We start from the raw sequence: 23,841 nt of genomic DNA on the forward strand, positions 1-23,841 counted from the left end.
TTAAGTGACCATTAGTGACAATAAAATATATATATATTATCTTTGAACAAAATTTGAGAACCCTTCAAATGTTGCTTTTGAGGCTTTCAGGGGGTCTCATGGGTAAATCGGGGGGGTTCGAGTCCCCCCAGAACCCCCCCTATTTTGCACACTGTGTGGCATGCTCTGCAGCTCAGCGCCGTACCCGCATGTACAACATTAAACATGCCATCGGACCTCCAGTGCCTGCTCAGGAGCCCCCCACCCACCCACCCACCACCCACCCACCCACCACCACCCACACCCCCTAAAGCAGGTGCCATCCATTCTCTGTGTCCGTCATGTCTCCCCCCCAACCCCCTCGGTCCGACCGCCTCAAACCACTTGTCCCAGTGTCCCGGCATTAATATTAAGGACGGCGCCAAAGAAGACATATGAAAGCCTCCGTCTCTGCCCCGGGAGTTGGAAATTACAACTCCAAGCCATTACCTTCTTGCTCTGCCTCTCTATCTTGTCTAGTACATCACCTCTCAATTCCAGGTGTCAGCTAAGGGCTAGATTTTTCTTTTTCTTTTCCCTCTTCTATACAGAGGCGGCCCCGTCTCTGCTATGATGGCTCTGGGTGGGCCGCCCACCATAAAGAAAAAGACTCACGCCCCCTCAACCCTCTCCGTCGCCTCCCAGCAGAATGGTTGCGTTGAGTGTTCAATTCCAGGGCTGTTAAAGCCATTAAAAGCACGGAGATAGTGTCAACGGGTTTGACGAAGCTTCCTGGCTAGATGGGAGTGGTAGCCGGTGGTTTTCCTGTTGTGTGTGTGTGTGCATGTGCTGCACACACAAACGCAAATATACGGACACACGTCGCACCTACCCACAGGCGCGCACACACACACACACACACACACAATCATACATCCGTGCCCACACACTCCTACACATGCACACACGTCACAACTATCCACACATGCGGCAAATCACACGTGTACCAGCACACACACAGCTTCCGTAGATGGAGGTGTATCCATGGTACTCTAAGTAGAATGGAAAACGAAACAGAGGAGGAAGAATGGCCCCTCACTGTAGGACATTATTAATCACAGAAAAGACTGGGCACTCGTCCATGCACCCTTACCGCCTTTCTTCTCTATCAGCACAAATATCTCCCCCCATCCCACATAGAGTCTCTCTATCTCTCTCTCTTCCCCCCCACCCCCCACACTGTTTCTCCCACTACTCCACCCCCTCTTTTTATCTCTTCCTATCGCTCTGTCTCCCTGTCTGTCCCCTTCCTTTTGGGGAAGTTATTATCAGCTGGCAGAGAGGTCTTTGCTCTCCTGCCGGCGAGAGAGGAGAAGAGAGAGGGAGAAGGTTACGAGTCATTCCTTATGACATATCAGTTGGCTTCAATATTGCATGGAAGAGAAGACAAAAAATAAAATCTACAACGAATGAATACAATTGAAAGACAGAATGGAAAAAGGAAGGAAAAATTTAATGATACGCATTTTATAATTCAGAGATTACAATGGTGGCAGATTTTGCTTATTAGGAGAACATTTTGTAAGACACAAGTAAGCACATTTTCCCTTTACTTTTGTTATAATTTAATTCCCCTTTTTTTTGCTGGAGCAAACAAGAAATCGGCGTAGTTAGGATCACAAAGAAAGAACAAATAAATGGGAGATTATATTCCCATTAAAAACTTGGCAGCTCTCATTGTTGCTGAGCTCCCTGCGTGTTCCATGATGGCAAATGTGGAATAACCAACACAGAGATGTGGTTCAGCCATGGCATACAACCACCATTTATTCCGATTTATAAAGTAGACCTGTTGGTGTTGCTGTGGATATTGAACCCTAAAGCGCCATTTTAAACAAAGACTGAGCTCATTTTGAGTTATTATAGGCAGCTCTGTATATGTAGGTATGTATGTATGTATGCATGTATGTATGAATGAATGTATGTATGTATGTATGTGCGTATATGTGGGTGTGGGTGTGTCTTTGTATCTGTGTGTGTGTGTGTGTGTGTGTGTGTGTGTGTGTGTGTGTGTGTGTGTTGGTGTATCTGTGTGTAAATGTGTATATATCACCACAGTGTGATGCCAGTAAATACACACAGTGGGTGCACTGAAATGATCTGATCTCAGACACAAAACAAACACAAACTCCTACACACACACTTGCACATAAACAAAGACAAACATAAATGCACACACACACAAAGCCATCCAAACAACACTGAGTCATCTTCACAGTTGGTAGAATCCACCATGAAATTGAATGGATGGATAGCTGTCTCTGGTCTGCCTTTAATGAGAGTGCACTGGGGTGGCTAGAGGAGATGTGTGCGTGTGCGTGTGTGTGGGTGTGTGTGTGTGTGTGTGTGTGTGTGTGTGTGTGTGTGTGTGTGTGTGGGGGTATAGATAAAGAGGAGGAGGGAGAATTTTCATGTTCCCAACTGTGTCACAGAAAGTTAGTTTTTTTCAGAGTGGTTTGGTTGTATTCTGCCACATAGGATGGCGGTGTACCACTAGATACGATGGAAGTCAAAAACACCTACGCACGCTTACAGACATACAGACAAATGCACACACATGCACCCTGTTAGAGCCTGGATCCCTCTTCAAGATGAGAGATGCATGCTGGGTGCCAATCGGGGCAGAGCGAGTCACGTTGTTGAGATTTTTGGGAAACCGCTTATTAAGGCGGCGGCCATCTTGCGGCTGTGAGGTTTGACCAGGGGAGCAGAAAAAACTCAAGCTGGTGATACCTCAAAAACCCTCCAAAATAACTAAAGTTTACTTCACCCACCCACTCAAACAGACTTGGGTGGGTCGGAGTGAAATCCCTAGTGTTTCACTCCCACTTTCATTGTTATTCACATAAACACATTAATCTGCCCGCTTTTCAACACAGGCCACATTTCATGATAACAATTAACCTGGAATGAGCATCTGCTGTATCTTAAAGACACTGCAACTTTTTGTTAATTGGGTCAATGATGTTGCTCCATATGTACGCTCTATATTGCTGCTGTTTGTGTGGCTACTCTTGCTGTCACTCGGAAACCAAGATTTGATTTTCATCACGGGAATGATGATGCCGAATTTGATCAAACTGGGAGCAAGCACTTAACTGGGAGATAGCGGTGACACGATGGGCCATTCATTTCGCACTGACGGCCGGAATACAAATTCAGGTTAAAACGAGGGAAAAATCAGTGAGCATGATTGATGGGATGGGATCCAACATGAAATAACACGGCCGCATAAATCCGCAGAGTTCAACCAACTTTGAATCAATCGATCCTCGATGCGGACAGCTGGAAACGAAACCCCCCTCACCTCGCCATTGTGATTTGCAGCTGCTCGTTCAATGTCTCTAGACAATGGCTGACAAGAGGACGTTTCAGTGTGGTTGCAAAAAAAGCCCCCAAAAAACCTCCCAGCCCCTGCGTTATCATACCACCGTCTCACTGAGAGGCTCCTTAGGGGCCCTTTGGGGACGTTTTTTAATCTCTTCCCCTTATCCTGGCAGGTGAGCCATGAACCGCCACCAGAATGGTTTGCAGCCAATCTGTCACTCGGTTGTTTGGTGTTTGTTTCCACAGCCCTCCGTGCCCGCCGGGACATCGTTGTCTGATTTACTAGAAGGATGATGATGATGATGATGATGATTATTATTGTGTTGTTGTTGTGTTTTTCTTTGGCCCAACTAAAAGGGATATACACGTCAGTGGCCAACCAATCTTTTCAGATTCGCACGATAAAACTATCGCAACAAACTCACAAACAAAGCCACACAGACACAAGTCAATTTTGTGGTTGAGAATGCTTTCTGCAGAGCTGAATTACCTCCAGTGTTCCTCTGACGGTTCACTGCCATAACTGCTGATTGACCACAAAAAAAAATGAAAAGACACTTCAAAGTACTTTCTGTTGTCTAAGTCGTCTTTCGTTCTTTCTCACTGGTGATCAAACATCTTCTGTGACTTTTACAGCGGCCGGAACTCTCTTCTTGGTTTCTTTCAGAAGTACAGTGAGCTCCACAAAGTAGGCTCCTTCTTCAGTGTTCGTGTAGCTGTGTTGCACGGCTTTCTTCCATTCAGCCTCATCCTCTTCTCCAAAGGCTCCCATTCAGCATCCATCGATTGCACAACGAGCCCTCTCATGTGACAACACTAGTCATGTCACAATCTCACACACACACACACACACACACACACACACACACACACACACACACACACACACACACACACACACACACACACACACACACACACAAACACAAAGGCACAAACTCCAATAAAAAAGGATGTTTGGAAATACCGCTGCTGGAACTTACTGTATATTCATTCGCTCCCTTTCCTGGATGGTGGAAGTCTGACTTTTGGACACGTTGCTATTTTCCCAGTTATTCTATTCCCCCCGATCTGATTTAATATTTCCATCGTGAATACACCTCAACCTCCATTTCCCCCCTCATGCACTCTCACAGGATGAGGATCTGATCCCGAAGGGGCGACCCCCCCACCCCCCCACCACAGCTGGCCTTTCGCGGTCCTCATAGAGATAAGGAGGAGATAAGGAGGCAAAGCTTGAAACACCAACCCCCCTCCCCTACCCCTGAGACGTGCCGCTCACCCCGCCTTACCCCCCCCCCCCCCCCCCCCATCCCAGCACCATCCAGGCTTAATGTCCTCGTGGCTGAGGGTAATGCAGGGAGATGGATGGCCCCAAGGACCCGCGGCTCCACGCCCGGGGTTCCTGTCTGCGAGATTGCATGGCTGATACTGTCCTCCATCTGTCTGTCTGTGACATCCACCTCAACCCCCCTACCGCCCGCCCCCCCGCCGCCATCGCAGATCGATCGATATGGCTCCGTTGATGTGCCGTCCGTCAAATCCGTGGGCCAAGCAGTACACCCACCTGCCCATGAGGAGTGATGGGTGAGAGGCGCTGCACCACCTGGAGGTGAGCACATGTGCTGGAGCGCGCACAGGAGCACACACAAAAACACACACACCATTTTGCGCTCACCTCTTCTGGTTCCTCCCCGTGGGTCAATCCATCTGCTGCAAACAGATGAGCATTTTGTTCCTGTCTCTCGTAGCCTCTCTCTCTCTCTCTCTCTCTCTCTCTCTCTCTCTCTCTCTCTCTCTCTCTCTCTCCCCCACCCTCCCCCCATCCTTGACATGTCATGATCAAATGGGTGCTTCGGGAGTTCAGTCTTTGACCTGGACTCCAGGAGACCCCCCATTTCATCAACCCCCCTCCCCCAACGACCCATCCCCCATGTACAGCCCCCTCCTCAGATACAGGACTGCTTTAACCAGGGTGGGAGGGGGAGGGAGAGGGGGAATGTCATCACACCACCTTTCGATCGGGAAGCTCCTCCATCAACGCGCATCCGTTACTCCGTCAACACAACACCGCCATTTCTCTTACACCCCGGAGATATTTTCAGAATCATTCACCTTTATGCCTTCAATCCCCTCAACCAGCCCCCCCACCCCCCTCGCCCTCCCCAAATATGTGCACGACTAGACACAACTACACACAGACAAACACTCCACATCTACCACCATACTGAGGCCTGATGAGACCTTCTCGGAGGCTGTAGGGCTTGGGATCCAGACGACTGGGCCCGTGGACAGTGGTAGCAGGAGTAATTGGCCTGTTGTAGGTGCTAGGGATGCCGACAGGGCACCCTGGTTGTGGTTCTAGAAAGGCTGTCCAAGGTTGAAGTCACATGGCTGATTGTTTTTTTGGGGGGTAGGACATCAAGAACAGTGTGCACTACAAACAGAAACACGATTATCTGATGTGAGTTGTATTCGCTTGCCATTGAATACTATTACTTAAAGCTATATCTTGCAGTGGTGCAAATGTTTGAAGTGACTAGTTATAAATTAAATAAATGAATAAAGGCTATTGATCTTCTACAGGCAGCTTGTTTGTTTGACATCCTAGGTCCCTTTATGTGTCGAAAGAATAACAAATATTTTGTGTTGACTCATCTTGCGAAACATTTTCAAATTTCACCCCCAATTTCACTGCAAAGTTTGTCTGTGTCTTTTATGGGAGGGAATCACTTTTTGTAATGTTTACGATAAAATCCATATTCACCAGTGGGCAATGCACAGTTAAAGCTGCAGTGGAGGTTGCCGGGGAAACCACTTTACCACACCTCCAGGAGGCGGGGGGTAACAAGGTGTGGGATGCCAGGCGGAGCAGATGCGACGGCGGGGCAGTAAAAAGAGATGTTTACTGTAAATCTCCCGCTGCTCGGGGAGCCATTCAAATCGCAAACACAATCGACCGTCCCCCTTTGGATTTGTGGTTTGGCTGCGGAGGAATCTGGAGAGCGAGCAAGACAGCGGGGGAAGGAGTGGCTTTGGAGCTTAGTGCGTGTCGGCCATGGGCCCGCCGTTAATACGACGAGGAGCCGAGATTTGTTATGTGGACAGAGGTGTTTGTTTCTCTTTTTTTTTTCTTTTGAAGGCTATTCACTTTTTTTCGTGGAGGGGGTTTTAGGGTACACCATCTGGATTGTGAAAAGTTTAGTTAAAAAGGAAATAAGTTCCTTAATGGAATGATGTGATTTGTTTTGGTTTCCTTTACCAAATCGGATTTTAGATTTAAAAATTATGCAGTGGGTTTAATGGTAGTGATATGGATTGATCCTGGATTTTGTTAATGCACAATGCAAGTTTTAAAAATGTCAGTTTTTCTTTCCAATCATATGAAATACATATTAACAATAAGTATATAGCTGTAACTGGGTACACACTAGACAGCTACAATTTAGAAAACGTGAGAGAGACTACACAGCTTATGATACATTTAGATACATTTAACTGATTTGGCCGTTCAGTGTGTTGAAGGAAATGGTTTTGCCATCACAGCACACACTTACAGATGACAGTCCTGAACAACCCAGTCCATTTTCAAAACTGGAAAACTCGCCCATCTCTCGCTATTAAACCATTGCCTTTAGTTTTAACAAATATGGCTTTTGACAGTCAGGGAGCATACATAGGGATGCTAGCTTTTGCATAATTTCTACTAATATTTTTTACTCTACAACCTGTTCCTCAATTATAATAACTAGAACTAGTTACAACCCTAACTTTTGCTTTTGCTTTTTTTGTCTTGTTTTTTTGATTACTTAATGAATTGTTGGCATTGCGTTAAATCAGCTAGGCTTCCAATTAGCTATCGTCTTTCGGATGTTCCCCCCACAATACACAACACTACAGGATATCGGATATCGTAAATATTGAACATATTTAATATTTTGGATTTTAAATCGGTGAGGCAGTGCTCGTTCAAAAAGATCGTAACATACCTCACACCACAGGATAATCTGGCAAATCAAAATCAGTAGAACCATCAACTAATTGGGGCTTTGCAGAGCATCGTCTCTGGGGGGAAATGATCCTGTTGTGTGTACCCAGCGCTACCCTTCCTACCATATTTACACATAGCATGTATGCTACTATCCTATTCAAAGTCTGCAAGTAGCAACTCCACGTGCAGCAAAATCCAGAACCTGGGTATTGATTGAGTGTGGTTGTGGTCCGCTGGATCGGAAAACTTACAAAACAACAATAATAAATCGTCATGTCTTCGGTCGGCCCGTCACAAGGGCTAAGAAAACTCAATTCTTCAGTGTCGATCCACACACACTTCGGGGGTTTCCATCCACCACCGCTGTTCTCTGAACACCAGGGGAGTTGAGAGAACCAACTCCCAGAGACCCAGAGTTTGGCTGCAAAAGGGAGAGTAAGTAAAGTAGGGCCGTGTTCTGCGGTCCAGTCACCATGTTAGACGGCTCTGCTGCTCCGGAGCAGGGGGAATGGATGCACACGGGACCCATTGAAGGTGCTAGCACACCATCTGTGTGCCACACAACAATCCAACAATTTCCCACTTCACTGGTGCATGACATGGCCACCCTACTGTGCCTTTCTACATTCCCTCACCGACGTTTCCCACAAACCATCTTGACAGGGGGGGTGGGGTGTTCCACATCTCTGTTCTATTTAAAGCGCGGCCTCGCCTTCCCGTACATTGTTCATATATATCTGTTAAACCCTGTACCGGCTTCCCGTCGACTTAAAAGATTGTGTATTATCCGTCTCCCGCTTCCCCGAGGTAAAGAAAGACGCACTTGAAAACATCAGGTAGGACCAAAGTCATTTGTCAGATAACATAAGTGATGGGAAGGTCACTGATGTCCAATGACAGCTTACTGTAATAACCTGGCAGCAGCAGAATTCCTTTTTTCTTCTTTTGAATGTACAGAACATCAGGAGAGAGAGATCTTTGATAAACATCCATGAAAGAAACTATTTGCAACGGGTGGAAGGGAGATTTTCTCCGGAGAGTAGTATAGACCTGTCCGAGAGGAGATGAGAATTTCCAGCCTGCAGATCTATTGACGAGAAACCACTGAAACAGAAGGTAAACAGGACAGAAACAGGCTCTAAATGAGGGTCGCAGGGAGAGGACAAAAAGAGGCCATTGGTATAGAATGAGATAATAAGAAAATGGAGGAGAAGAAAAGGAAATTCAAAATGCTTTGGAGTGAGCCAACACTCTTTTCAAGCGGTTATTTATGTTTAAAGAGTCGTCTGGGTGCTTTCTGACCTATACAAATAGGATGGTTTGCTTTTGAAAAAAAAAAAAAAACTAAATTGCATGCTTACAATTTCTTGCTTTGGTCGTGTATAAATATATTACAAAATAAATGCAAAGCCACCAAATAAATGTAAACTGAATAAACAAGCTGCTATGTGCTTTCACAAAAAACAGCCAGAGGGAATGTTAACAACACACCTCCCACCAAGTTTATTTCCGGCTTTCCCCTCTCTTTTTTACCCTCAGGGTTCATAAGTTTAGAGAGCTGCTTGTCACACTATTGCAAATGTATCAACAAAAACTGAAAGGTAATAATCCGAACCCTTCCCTTAACTGAGAAATCCTCCTGAACGTTTTTATCCATTGGGCAACATTGTGTTTATAGTCTGCTATAGAGCCATATAGTGTGGTAGTATAAGTACAATGTAGCCACCATTGGATATACAATAAAACAAATCATGATGTGTTATCAGATAAACACAGCTATCTCATGGTGTGCCCCCTGGCAGACAGTGATGAATTAATCCCATATAAAAAATGATTAGTGTTTAAAAATAGCATTGATTTAGTTAAGTATACATGAACATCTGATTTAAAAAGGCTGCTAGTAATCGGCATGCCAGATTGGATTATCATAGTGTGCTGCTTTTGCTTTTGTACTGTTTCAACCATCACTTGAACATTTGAAAATCAAATGAGTTGTTGGACTTAAGTATTGCAGCAGTTTGGTCCAAAAAACAAACAAGCTTTTTTGCAACAAACGACAAAGAACAATATGTTCTCACTAATACATTTCTCTCGTTGTTATCAACAGTTCATCAGAGCTATACTGCGGCACATATTGGCAAGGTCTTTTTCAACAGCTCTCATCTCAGATAGACTGTGGTTCAATCTGCCAAGCGTATCAAGTACTTGTAAGATTTGGATCCTTCTGAACCTTTTTTGCGCTTTGTCCAACACATGTTTGCCCCCTTATTTTTCTGACTCCCGCAATCTATGAGCTATAGAATGAGACGCGATGTGTTTAGCTATGAAGACATCTTTATCTGTTTCTCTGGAAGAGGGCCAGCCATATCTTAAATCCCTCTAGCTCTTTTATATGATCATTCAACATTACTCCACTTTTAAGAGTGGATGCTTTAAGAACATTTCTAGCTTTTTTCCACAGTGCTGAAAGTAAGACCAAGTCCTTTGGCCCCGTGCATCCCAAGATGCAAGGGGGATATACGCTCCATCTGAACACGACCAAATCCTGCATAAAGTACAGACGATCCAAAATAATACAGACCCCTTCACATTGCACTATGTGTGATCCGCCAAATCAATATTTAGAGCTGGAATAAAGCAATAAAGCCGCAGCCTCTGCCTATTGACTATGGAGTTGAGTTGCTTTTCTTCATCTCCAAAGGCCTTTGGACTTCACCCTTCCCCCCCTGCTCATATGTTCACAGGGGCCTAGAGCACCCAATTATGGCCAGGGGCCGTTGGAAGACTTGGCGACCGACATACGCTGTGAAGTCCAAACGAGACGGCGGCGGCGAGGAGCTGGCACTAAAGGAACCAGCCTGGACTCTGACCCCTTTTTGTACGCCGGCAATTATTGGCCGCCCTTGTTCGGACAGAGAATGACCTGAAATCGCCTGAGGTCACTCGGCTGTTGTTGATTGGCTTTGTTCCTTTGGAAAGTTATTTTACCAAGCTGTTATTATCAGTTATTTGTTTCAGCCAACACTCTATGTTTTTTGAGTAATGCTGTTGGTATATTAGATAAGTAATTTTTTTTTGGAATTATTTTGAAACAGCCACGTTTATTACCTCAATTATTAAATCAATTCATAATAACACTATCCTTTACCTTAATCCTTTTTCATTTTGTCCTTCTTAAACATTGTCTTTTTGTTTCAATGTCAAACATGAGAATGGCTTTAATGAGATCATGGTTTCCCGGCAGATGACAAACGCAGCGTTGTCCAAAAATATGTCTCCTTGTTTCTTGAATTCCTTTCATTCTAATCTTAGCTCTTCCCCGAAACAACGGGTCAGTTGCCTGCTGTGCGTTGCAAACTTAATCATCCAAATGAGGGCTAAAATGGAATAAACAGATCCATTTGCCGATTATGCCAGAACACAGAAAATGCATTGCCACTGGGTGTCCTTTAATACTTGTTTGGACTAAATAAATTAAGAAAAAGCTTTTGAAAGCTACCATGCAAATGTGGAAAATTAACACAGTGGCCTAGTTGCACGTAACCCCCACTGCCTTCAAGGTTATTGCCGAACCATCTTATGCACATTAGATACTTGACTCTCAGATGAGGAATAAGGGTGATTTATGGGGGAAAGCGTCTACATATTCCCTTCATATCTGCGTCGGTGATTTATGACGTGATAGGCGCAGAGCGATGGCGGTTTTATCGGATTTGCACGTCATGCAAAGTAGTCGATCATGTCTGCCGCAATCGGTCACACCTTCTTCGGGGGCCCGCATGACAGGGGAGGTAAGATGGGGGACGGTGGGGGAGGCTCCTCACTCTCCAACTTGTCCCAGTGAAGGGAGTTGTCATATGCAGAGTTGGGCATACCACTACCACCCTAACACCCCCCACTGCACTGCGTGCCGTCGGGTGTAGGGGTGGGGGGGATTTATGGTCCGAGTGACGAATGGACCCCGGGTCTCGGAGTGACATCCATCATGGGTGGGAACAGTGTGTACTAAGCCCCCCCGATGCTTCTTGACTCCCCTTTTTAGGGTGTCAAGAGGGTGAGAGATTTATATTCGGAGCGTGTCTGCCTTGCGATGCCACAATGCGTCCATTTTTATTTTTTTATTCACATACCTGGTCCCTTCCTCATTGTGAGTTATCCTCAGTCTGCTCTTTTTCCTCCTGTCTTCTTCGCCACCGTGATCTCATTTTGTAAACTTGCTAACTCAGTGCTAACGCTAGCGCTGTGGCAATCAGGATATTAGGCGGGCGGGCGGGCGGGGGCAATTTTTTTTATCATGAGTAATTAAACTGGTGGGCCCTTTAAAAAATCATCCCGACCATGCACCGGGATGTAGAGAGAGATGGAGAGAGAGAGAGAGAGAGAGAGAGAGAGAGAGAGAGAGAGAGAGAGAGAGTGATAGGGAGTTTGCCAAGATACATTATTAATGGTCCGATGTCTTATTCAGAAGTCTGTCCTCTCGCACTCTGGAGGGTTTGGTCCTAATGTTAGGAAAGAAATATAACTGGACTCACATTGGGATCCTGCAGCCGTGTTCAAAAACTGTCAATCGAAAAACACCCAAGGGCTCTCCTCAGATGTATTAAAGGTGTGTGTGAAATTCCACTTGATTTTCACTCTCACTTGTTTCCTTTAGTCTCTTTCCCCCTTTTCCTTTTTTTTTAAGTACTGTCCTTGTATTATAAACAATTATATATATATATGTGTATATATATATATATATATTTCACCTTTGAGAACCTGTCATTTCTATAGGCAGTGTGGTCTGACCCTGATATGCCACTGTTTTAAATCCCATTTGAAAATCCAGTCAGTAATTACGGTCAAACTATATCATGTAGATTCACAATCGATGACAAGGGAAAATAATCTTTAATCCTTTCTCTCTTACCACCGACAAATGTAGATATTTTGAATTTGCAAGATGTTAAGAATACGTACTTTTATTGTAACATTCACTTTCTCCATGATATTTAGTTCAACAAGAGCCCCCTATCCGCGACCAATCACAATATAACAACTTCTAGACTCTAAAAGATGCGTGAAAGCGACACAAAACGAAGCAGATCTCGACACCGAAGCGGTTTGGTTACAGTCAAGTACATAACACTTCCCCCCTCGCTATTATACTTCCGATAATCAACTGCAAAAATGCAATACAGCGTCTACATCTACAAAAGCTTATATGATAAGGCAGTCGAACTGTACCATGTGAATAGTCGTTCTTGTTCGTTTGACACAACAAGGTACACCGTATTGTTCCCATCACTTTTCTCTAATTTCTCTGCTTTTTCTAACTTTTATTTTAAAGACACTGAACCATGTCCTCATGAAATGTCCGAACCAGCATTGTTAGATAGACACATACAAGCCATACCAAATGTCTTGGAACCCGCCTCATCGTAACTTTCATAGGCAATACCGGATAATAGAGGGCTATGGAGAGAGCATGTGACTATAGTGAGACTCCATGGACAAAGTTGACCAAAAATGAACCAAAAAAACAAAGTGAATGATAAGGACGATGGATGGGTAGCCCTGGCTTTTTTTTTTTCACATGATTTATCACGTTAACCTCTCTGCCGCCCGCTCTCCCGCCGCCTCTCTGCTGGTCCCCTCGTTGACTCCATCTCAGGTGTGCTGCCCTCGCATTGTTTATGCATGTCTACAAAAAGCCTAAGTGCACATACCACACAAACACACACACACACACACACACACACACACTCCAGATCCACACTAATATTCTGCATATCAATAATGCATTAAGGCCACACTAGCCACACTCTACACACAATGCAGACATTAAGCAACCCAACACATGAACACACAAACACGCAGCCACAATACTTAGACTATTCTTCTTCTCGCTATTTTCCTGATCTCTTCCGCACTCATCATTGATGAAAATCCTAATAAATCATGCAGGGGCTGGCCCTTTTTGTTTCGACTCTCATTCTTCTTCTGCGGCTTTCCTTTTCTAAAGTCGCCACGTCTTTACCCCTCGGGCACAGTATTGTAGACAGTGTGATTAGAACGCTAATGGTGGGGGGGGGGGGGGGACTTGAAAGTGGTTCCTATCACCTGATGGTCAAATACAGCAAGTGTACGGGAAGACATGACAAATATGGATCAAGATCACTAAATGGGTAAGCCTCAAAAGCGGTATCGAGTGTGTTTAAGTGTGTGTTTTTGGACGGGGGGAGGGGAAAAGTGAGTACTATATTTGGGGAAATTCTGAACATTGTAGATACATTATTCATTGCAATTCAAATACTTAATCTCCAAAGGGGTTTTCGGAGTTCTCTTTAAAGTTCAGACCGCATGCAAACACAAACTTCTTAATTTCCTTTTTTTCTGATCAGACGCATTTTATTTCCTTTCTGTCTGTACTGAATGACTATCTTGTGTTGTTCTCCCCAAGTATAACAACCTTGATGAAGCCCACCCGGCTTCTTGTCAGAAAGATCAGAAAATCACACTAATTCACACAAGGTCACTGGGTTTTTCCATCTGGAATAAAAATGTCTTCTTTCGCTCATTCTGATCACTGACGAAAGGTATTTTGTCAGTGATCAAGAACGGAGCCGGCCTTGACGCATTCTGAAGTCGTCGTTTTGGATTTTTGATCGGTTTCAAGGATGGTGAGATGCGTTGCTGCCATGAATACTTTTTTGTAACACCAGCTTCAACTCTCATTCAACTTTACCACTAAATGAAAGCGCACCACAGGAAGGAACAGCTTAAGTCAACTTCAGGAAGGCTCTTCTTAGTTAGCAGTTTTTATGTGCCCTTAAAAGTATTCGTTGAGATTGAGTGGGGAGATGATTATCTCACTTCTACAACTGATCAGCGGCCATATATTTGTCTATTGACACAAACACACACATACACACAGCTAAGATAACACAAACACAGGCCAATAAATAGACAAGTAAGCCCAGAGTTCGTCACTTATTTTTCTTTGTAAAGTCTTTGCTGTGGCCGGAAATGGAAAAAAATCACACACACAGACACACATGCAAACACACATACAAATACATCCACAGTGAGCAGTGTGGCATGACGAATACAACTCTCTCTCTCACCATCAGCCCAATACTAACACAACCATACGACAAACGACTACGGGTGCCCGCCCAAACCCTGTGCAGGCACCCATGGGTTGGGCTGGCAAGTGTGCGAACTCCCAGTGAGGAGATCAAACCATCAGCCGCGCCGCCCTGCGTGCCAGGAAGCTGCCAAGTCGAAGGAAACCAGGCCAACTCCTCACCTGGGGCTTCAAGGGAACAGACAGAGACACAGAGGGGGTGACGGGGGGAGACACACAGAGAGACAGAGTGTGAGTCAGAGAGAGAGACATGCACACAGAAGAGAGACAGAGAGTCAGACAGAGAGAGGGACAAAAAAACACATATATATTTATATATTCAAACAGACAGACGGACAGAAACACGGTGGGAGAGTGAGAAAGACAAACAGAGAGATAGAAAAACAGACACAAACAGAGAGGGAGAGAGAGAGAGACTATGGGTTTTTTCAAGGTAAAGTATTGTCAGATGTAGCAGTGAATAACTATAAAAGGATGAGAGGTTTCAAATGCCTGAATCATACACAGCTTGGCTCCCTTTCAAACACATTTAACACTTTCCGGAACACAAGTGAGACTATTGAAATCGTCTCGGCTGGTTAGAGCAAGCTTAATAAACAGCCGTTATAATGGTATCTTCATCTTCTACGTTTTTGTGCTGTATATTTTTCCGGTGTCTAGTCCAGCCATAACTACACTTTTTTACAGACCAAGAATTGTAGCATGATGGTACAATGCTCAGTCTGTAAAAATACTAGCATCCATAGTGGACTTATATAGAGTAATTTGCAGGCTGTGATTTGTAAGCTGTTCTTTCTACGCGCAAACAACCTAAAATAGCGGCAAATTAAGCCAAATTTATAGTTTATAATGCCGGGATAATAAAAGCTCCTGTAGATTGCTTCAGTTTTTGAAAACGTTCATAAATTTGTAATGCTGTATAGGAATTCAAAATGTTGCTTTGCAGATACTGCAAGGTTACTTTGTCAGCAACCGTGTTACTGTTTATTAGCAGAAGACAATTAACCCAAACATTTTTCATCCTTGCATCCTTAACAACTCCCCAGTATTTATTGTACCTTTATAAATGTAAATCTACGGGAGCCTGAGGTGCATTGTCATCGTGAGCATTTGGACATTTTTAGCAAGGGCCATCGCAGAATAATAACACCCGGCCCTTAGCTCTTTACCCTCTTCCCCATTCCACTCATCCAGCCCACTCATTATTGCAGCCAAAATTGGTCAAGAGCCATCAATTCAATTAAGCCCTGGCCCGGATACACTGATGCTAAGCTCCCCTTAAGAGCAGCCCTCTTAACCTGATAAAGAAGTGGAAGGTAGGAAGTAGACTGTGGTGTAATTCATGATCAATCACTGTCTTGGTTCCGGCCCTGAACCATCTACTCCCAATAGGGAACTCCAGACAGATTTCCTATTGTGACTTCATTCGAGAGGCCCCGGTAGGTGTACGATAAGGGTTGCCTTCTTACAACGTTATTCTGGAAGTAAAAGAAGGTTCGATTAGGGTCGAGACACTTGGTGTTTAATATGACAGAAAAAGGCTGATTCTCATCACAACTTCTTAAAGTGTGTATCACATGTAATTACCTTTGGAGAAAATCACTACCAAGTATATCACAACCAGGTTCAATTATCTTAATCGGCTTCCAAGTCTATTGAGTGCAAACATACTGTTTTCACATTCTCTAATTGGTCTAAATGTCTGATTCTGAAATACCTAGAATCTGCCGTGTTTCTACTAGGCATTAAAGGGACTTGTTCTTTATTTAGAACCCTTGGCTCTAATCTACCTGTCGTAATGCCTACAAATTTAGAACATAAACTCAGATTGCTCCAGTTAAGCTTATCCACAGTTGTGTCTCCATTGCAGCCTCAAAATAGGTTGCTATGGAGGCATAAAAAAATGCCCCCAAACAGAGAAGTAAATCGGCCGATTTGTTCTTGGACAGTCAGACCTATTTTCTTCCAAATCAAGTACTACCTTTTGTAGCTTTGAAATGTTGTCACATTACAGGTAGAACCGTTTTGGGGCAACGGGGCTGCTTTTGAAATAATTGTAAGGTAATGTTTAGACAACTTGATAACAGACTCAGCTGGAATTAGATAGCTATCCAGTTACTTCATATACGCAATTATGTGTTTACAACAATTGTAAGAAGAATTTTGAACTTCTAACACCTGCCCTTGTGGTGCCCAGTGGGGTGTGGGGTTTATATATTACTTATTTTCCGAAAACTAAAGCCACATTTTCTATAAGCCAGAGGAGGGGTAATTTGGGGTTGTATGCTTGAAAATACCACAAATAAGCGTTGCCGCAATGGATTTTTTTTCAGAATATCATGATAAAAGCTTCGGCTTTACTTAAAAAAAACCCTGAATATTTCAGGTAATATCAGGTCCCGCATTTGTATTTTGCTATAGCAGAAATTCAGGGGGGGACTTTTCTTATTCACCACATCTGTGGGGTCCATTGCTGGCAGGAGGATGGCATTGAATACACTTGAGAAACACGGCTTTGCTGTAATTGATCTTAGACAAGATATTCCTCCTAGACCTCATTCCGTCACATTTCAAACACACTACTTGCATATAAAGATAAACTGATGCATTTCAAACCTGAGTGCTCAGAGCTTTCTTGCAATAGGTAATTATTATGTATAACTATCTGAATAAGTGCATTTGAGGTCGACCATAGTGTTATTCTGAAATATACCCAAAAGTGACTCTATTTCAAGTAGCCCAGTATGTGGGCCCACTCACAGCTCACCATTCTGAACCACGACGGTAACCTTAGTAGACATCAGGATTTCATTCAAGCAGGTTATGATAAGAACATTCTGTGTTATTGACAATTGGGTGTGTACACTTACAACATTATTATGTTATATTATAACTTTTGGGACATTTTTTTTTGCACGGTGTCTCCTCCTCTGGCGATCTAAGGGAGAATGTCTTTCCGAAACAAACCAAACACTTGGTTTTTATGAGGCCAACTCACAAGCCCTGCGGACAGACCTGGTGGAACGGGTCCTCAGCAGACGACGGCACAAGAGTGTTAAGTTCTACGATCCAGACTCCCAAGTGCTGCTCCCCCCTTACATTCTATTGTGCCACAATCACCTGAGCAACAAGTAGAGGACAAAAGACGCTTAAGATTCAAGGGCGATGTGGAAGAAGATGGCCGATAGCCGGGAGCTTAATAGGTGCACATTCATTTTATTTCCTATTACTTCCCATTACTGTGCTTGTAATGTTCTTGTAAATAAATTGTTTCATATATGTTGCTTTTTCAGAATAAACATTCTGTTATAATTGCTTGAATAAATAGAAAAACACAGCTTGTTTGGGTAAGGACTCAATTACAACTGGATACAAGTATAAAAAATCATTAGAATTATAATTAAATATCCTAAAAGCTGTCGCTCTGTCATAGTGTTGCAAAGCGTCTGCCGTTGGTCTGCTTGAAGCTGGTTCACTATGCTGTTGGGAGGGTTTCTAACAAGTTACAGCATTTCCCATGCCGCCAGCTCTGCCTCCTTGAGACCGCGGTACTGTGCCATGGGGAAAGGGAATCTCTCTCTGATGGCTCATACTATGCAGCTGGGAAGAACCCTTCTGTTTCCATGGGGGCCTCTCCCATTTCAGTGCCAACGCCACAACCACAGAACAGGCAACCAGTCTGCATTGTAGGGTTGTTATAGAAGGATATCCAATATGTTACTAGCTCTAATGCAATTACACTCCAATAGTCTAGTTTGGTAATAGACAAAGTTGAAAACACACTATAACCCCCATGTCGTACTTGCTGCTTACTTTGCAACACGAGAAGCTGAGTTCATAAAAGCCAATAGGATAGAGCCTTTCGGCCGCGATATAAATATACATCAGGTGTTTCGGTAGTCAGAGTGGCCACCTATTCAGATGGTATCATTAATAAATAAAGCTCCAAAAGGCCTTTTGTGCAACTGCCAATACCCAACACAGCTAGCTGGGTCCACTTTCTTTACAAATAGATTACCTTTTGATCCCCAGGCATAGGTTTTTTACATTTATTTAGGTTCTGATAAAAGGTCTCTTCAACTGCCCGGTTTATAAATGCCTGAAAGTCCATGTGTCCTGTTGCACCCACCCAAGAAGATCCAGATTAATCTTTGGACACAGCACAGGTTTAGTCAGCATTCGGTTGCAATTCTTCAGTTCAGATCTTGAAACTGTTATGTGACTAAAAGATTGATACAACTGAAAAACAAAAAGAGTTACTGGATTGCAAGCATTCACTTTTATAAAAAATATACTATTCCCCCTCTTGGAGAAAAAAAACCTGCATGCAAGCAGAGTAACTGAGTAGCAGAGAGATGCAACTGTCGAAGAACACATCTGCTAATTTTATTTGTGTCCATCTGTTCTTTCTGTACAACATATTGACACCGGTATGAATACACTTAAAAATATACAACTTTTTAGTGTACTACGCAAGTATACCAATAGTTTAGCTTTAAGCTGCTGCTTAGCTTTAAGCCGCAACCAAACTGTAGCGTTCAAGGGTTAGAGTTGATGTTCTCCCTTTGATAGTATCACAACAAGGAATCCATGAATTGAACCTTGGGTTCTTGATTACAAACTAATCCTTTAATCATGAAAGTGACGCGAACTGGAACTGGGCTGGCTTCCTGGGGTTGGACACAGGAGCCTCACAGGCCCGCTTGTGCCTCCAAATAGCTACTCAAATTAAATGTGAATTTGGGTGTGGTCAATTGAACACACACACAATTACCTCAAGCTGCTTACAATTACTCCCCTTCCCTAGCACAACACAACCCCATTGGACATGAAGGAAAACTAAAACAAAACAAAACACACGTCCTTATAAATACCAGACTAAAACATGGGGTCTTTTGTTGTGACATATTTTTGAAATTTTTTCATCATTGCCGTCCATTAATTGTGCACCGATGGACACAATTCCTTCAGGGTCAGATGTCCACTGATGGACCGTCCAGCGTACCAAAACAGTCAATCCATCTCAAACTCCATTCTCAAATTGTTACATTTTATATTTAATGCAAAAAATATTTAAACACAAATATAACATGTGATCAATTAACTTATATGTAAATGTAAGCATATGTAGGCTTACATGTTGCCCAAAGACAGTGCCCATGCATTCCTCCGAGCACACACGGGTGTGTTCAGAAATAGTAAAAAGATAGATACACATTAAAATAAAATGGTTGAAGATGGATAAGGAACCTCATGTTCCCTGAGTTCAGAGTCAAACTACATTTTAATATTCCAGACATAAATGTCCAGGCACAAATTGTTTTGCCGGTTCACAGAGTGTACCTGCACGGAATTATATTTAGAAATATTGGAGGCAGGATGGGTTTCTAAGGAGGGGCTAGGCCCTTCGCTTCATTATTCACTGAAATGAGTCCATTCCGAGAAAACATGTAAACCGTTTGCACACCCTGAGGTTTTCACAGCTGTTTGCCAGATAGGTTTAGATTAAGCTTCTGTGTGTTTGTCATTCCGTTTTTTCGCCATATTACCATATTCAAAAATACAACAGAGGCTGTTTCCAATGGGAGATTATTGTTCGCAACCACACCCACAAACAATTTTAAATTAATTAAAACCGAAAATGTGGGGGTCGGACATGGATTCCTGCTCCATTACTGCAGATGGTGTCTAAAGGTGCTGTGCGTAGGATTTAGCTTTACTCATCTTTAACATAGGAAAACGGTGTCCTACATTGGCCTGAAAGATGCCAGTAGGTACTTCCAAAAAAAATGTTGATGTTCCTTGATAGATTTAAACATATAATTTAGATACTAGTCTGTAAAACGTTAGTTTGTAAGTAAAAGAGCGATTGTCATTGTTCATTGTTTCTTATGGTGAAAGAGCTGTATTGCTAACGGTGCTGTCCTGTCTAGGCTATACTGTAGACATGGATGTTCAACATAGAGGGCTGTGTGGGAGAGGAACAGCTGTCTATCAAGATATAAAGGCAGCATTCTAAGGTAAAGACAACGCAACTATTACTATTTTCATGGGATTATACACTAATTAAAACATACTTCTGAATGTAAGATTCCAATTCTGCCAGGTCTTTTCCACTGATGCCACTAAATTATACACAAGTTAACTATAAATATTACCATTTTGGGGGAGGAAGAGGGGTGAGAAGAACTAGCAAACAGAGTTTTAATTATGGCACAGTGAATTAAGATACCCGCATTCACTCTCCTACGTCAGACGATCTATTTATCTTTTCCCTTCAATTATCTCTCTCTCTCACCCCCTCGCTCTCTCACTCTTTGCCTCCCGCACCACACCCCGTGTCTAGGATTGTATAACTTAATCAACGGGATCATCAGTCATTTTCAGTCACCGCAAGAGAAGGCTGGATATCATAATAGCCTGGTAGCTAGCAGGAGAGAGATCTATTGAGGGAGAGGGAGCTTTAGCGAGAGTGCGATAGACAAAGAGAGAGAGAGATAAGAAAGAAATAATAAGGTTGTGGTCGCATGGAGAAAGGTGTAAAAAAATGAAATGCATCTAGCAACAGTGTGAGAGCCATAGTAGCTACAGTTGAATCTGGCTGGCTGTGAATCTGCCCATTATTAGTGAACTTTCGTTGGCTCAACTTTTACGCAGTCACAGTGGTGACTGTCTTTCCTCGCTGCTGCCACCTCCACACTTTAACAATTATATTTTTTACAAAGGCGCAGTCCTATTAGAGGCCGAAAAACAATCAGCAGACCGCTTTTTGGTAACTGCTTCCCACTGTGTTTTAAATCTAATTAAAAGTTAGAATTGTGAAAGAAGAGCACACACACACACACACACACACACACACACACACACACACACACACACACACACACACACACACACACACACACACACACACACACACACACACACACACACACACACATCCCATATGTCCCCTTATCATTAAAATATATACAATCATTAATGTATGACCGTGCAGGCATTTTCATGCATATCTTCATGAACAGTGTATCATCATTATACTGATATAATAATGAAAGAATAAACATGCTAATAAAATGCACAAGACATCCTACCATATTTCATGGAAACATAATGGTTTGTGTTTTTCCCGCATAGTGTTATGCATAGTTGAAAACACCACATCACAAATTGGTATGGGACAATCTACTTTATTGGGTCTGTGTGTGTGTGTTTGTCTGTAACTATATGTAACCCTTGGGAATATGCGGATCAAATGTGAATCTCAGAAATATACACGGGCACATCAATCCTCACAAATTATGACACAAGCATTTATTTTTAGAACAACTTAGCCGGTTATGTAATTCTCTTTTAAGGCATAGATGTGACTGTATACGCCAGGAGCTGTCAAAGGAGAGATCAGAGCAGACATTGCAGTCTGTCCGTTCTTAATCCATCCTTCCCTATAGGCTCCCTTCAGGTTGCAAGAACAGCTGGGCTGAACTTCTACTGGCCTGCACACTGACACACAGGCACACCCACTGGCACACACACACACACACACACACACACACACACACACACACACACACACACACACACACACACACACACACACACACACACACACACACACACACACACACACACGCACACACACACACACACACACACAGATCCTTCCAAAAGCCAAGATCTATGCATGTTTTTGTGTGGATCGTCTGAAGTAAAAAAAAAATGGTGACACAGTTTGTCCACAATAAAATAAAAATTGAGAAAATAAGAGCGACTTAGAATCATTATCCATAATTTGTAGCAAGATCCCTTTTAGAGAGATTATTAACCTTAAATGAAGCTGAATGTCATCCAAAGTCCACCATTTTTATTGGTGTTCCCCTCACAACGCGACTACAACCTTCGGAGGCAAATGGAGGAACATGTATTTAAATATTTCTCAATGGGTAACTTGAGGACAGCCGACTGCAGGGTTTGGGTCATCATATTGGTCGTTAGGACGGCTGTAATGGGCCATGAGAGAGGCTGCTTTGTTCAGGCGCTGTGCTGAATGACCTGTGGATCGCACCATCATCTGCGGGCGGATCGTACCATTAGGCCGCCGATGGAGGGGAACTCCAGACACACTACATGCTGTGGGAGAGACAATGGAGATGACGGCAGAATGGCACAGAAAATGGTCACATAAAAGTCATCCTCCTAGCTATGATTAATTGCTGTGTGGTGTTCTACTAGTGGGGAATGGATCTGGACCCTAATACTAAACATAACAATTGTGCTCTATTCAGAGCACCTTTACAACAGTCTCCGTCCTTCAGTTGGAGACGTCGTGTCACATAGTGCGTTGACTTCCTTATTGGATTCAGTTCAGTCCATATTAGTGTGTATGTGTGCACATGGTAAAGGTCACTACCGTATAAAAGCAATGGGGGAAAGGCAGAGGAGAGAGAGTGAGATATGGTAAATTGATTTGAGAGCATAATGCATTATCTTCTCAAGGCAATACACACCACGGTTCATATTCCCTTGGACAGACACATCTGCCCTGTTTTCTATATTGCATTTCCACTGACAGGATGCCCGCCTGGATAATTTACCGGGGGGATTATATGTTTTTAAAATCATAAATGTCATTCTTGGCAACATGATTGTCTCAGAGCCATAAAACAAAACAAACTTAATGGTGCAAAGTGCATTCCCAAGCCAACCCCTTTATTATTAACATTAATGCTTCTGACAATAGAACGATGTAGATGAAAAATGCTTCAGGTGTTTGGAAAGTTCAGACACTTAGATTTGTTCAATATTAACAGAAATAAAAACATCCACCTTTGGTGACAACAATATAAGTGTATCCTTAGATGTCGACCAGAAGCTAAATTCCCCCACCCACCCTTTAAAGTAGATTTGTGTACGTACGTTATAGAGACTCCAGCGTTGCAGCAAGCCTGCTTTCCAATACTCATTAATCTTGCAGTGACTTTCCTGGTGGGATTTGGAGGATTGTAGCCTGATATGTCTCTACCCACATCGGTGTGCTCTTCCCTGCTGCCAGTATTAGTCAAGAGCCACGGAGAGGCACAGAGTAGCCCTGTCTCCATGGAGAGGGATGTGGGCAGAATTCACTGACAACAGCACTAGGATTGTACCAATTCCAGACGCTGCTGTGGGGGCTAAAATGTGGGGATAGAGGTTGAATTGACACAAAAATACTAAACTATGGCAGCAAAACCTTGGCCTGACTAGCTGTCAATTTAGCTGGACAGCTAGACTGACCCACTCTTAAAGACAGCTAGCCTGGTTTGCCTTTTAAGCTATCTAGTTAGCCGGCATGATTCTTTTTAAAATGTAAACAGGCTAAACTGTCTCGCTGTCAAAG

Source organism: Gadus morhua, chromosome 22 (genome assembly GCF_902167405.1).
Source record: "Gadus morhua chromosome 22, gadMor3.0, whole genome shotgun sequence".
Lineage (NCBI taxonomy): Eukaryota > Metazoa > Chordata > Actinopteri > Gadiformes > Gadidae > Gadus > Gadus morhua.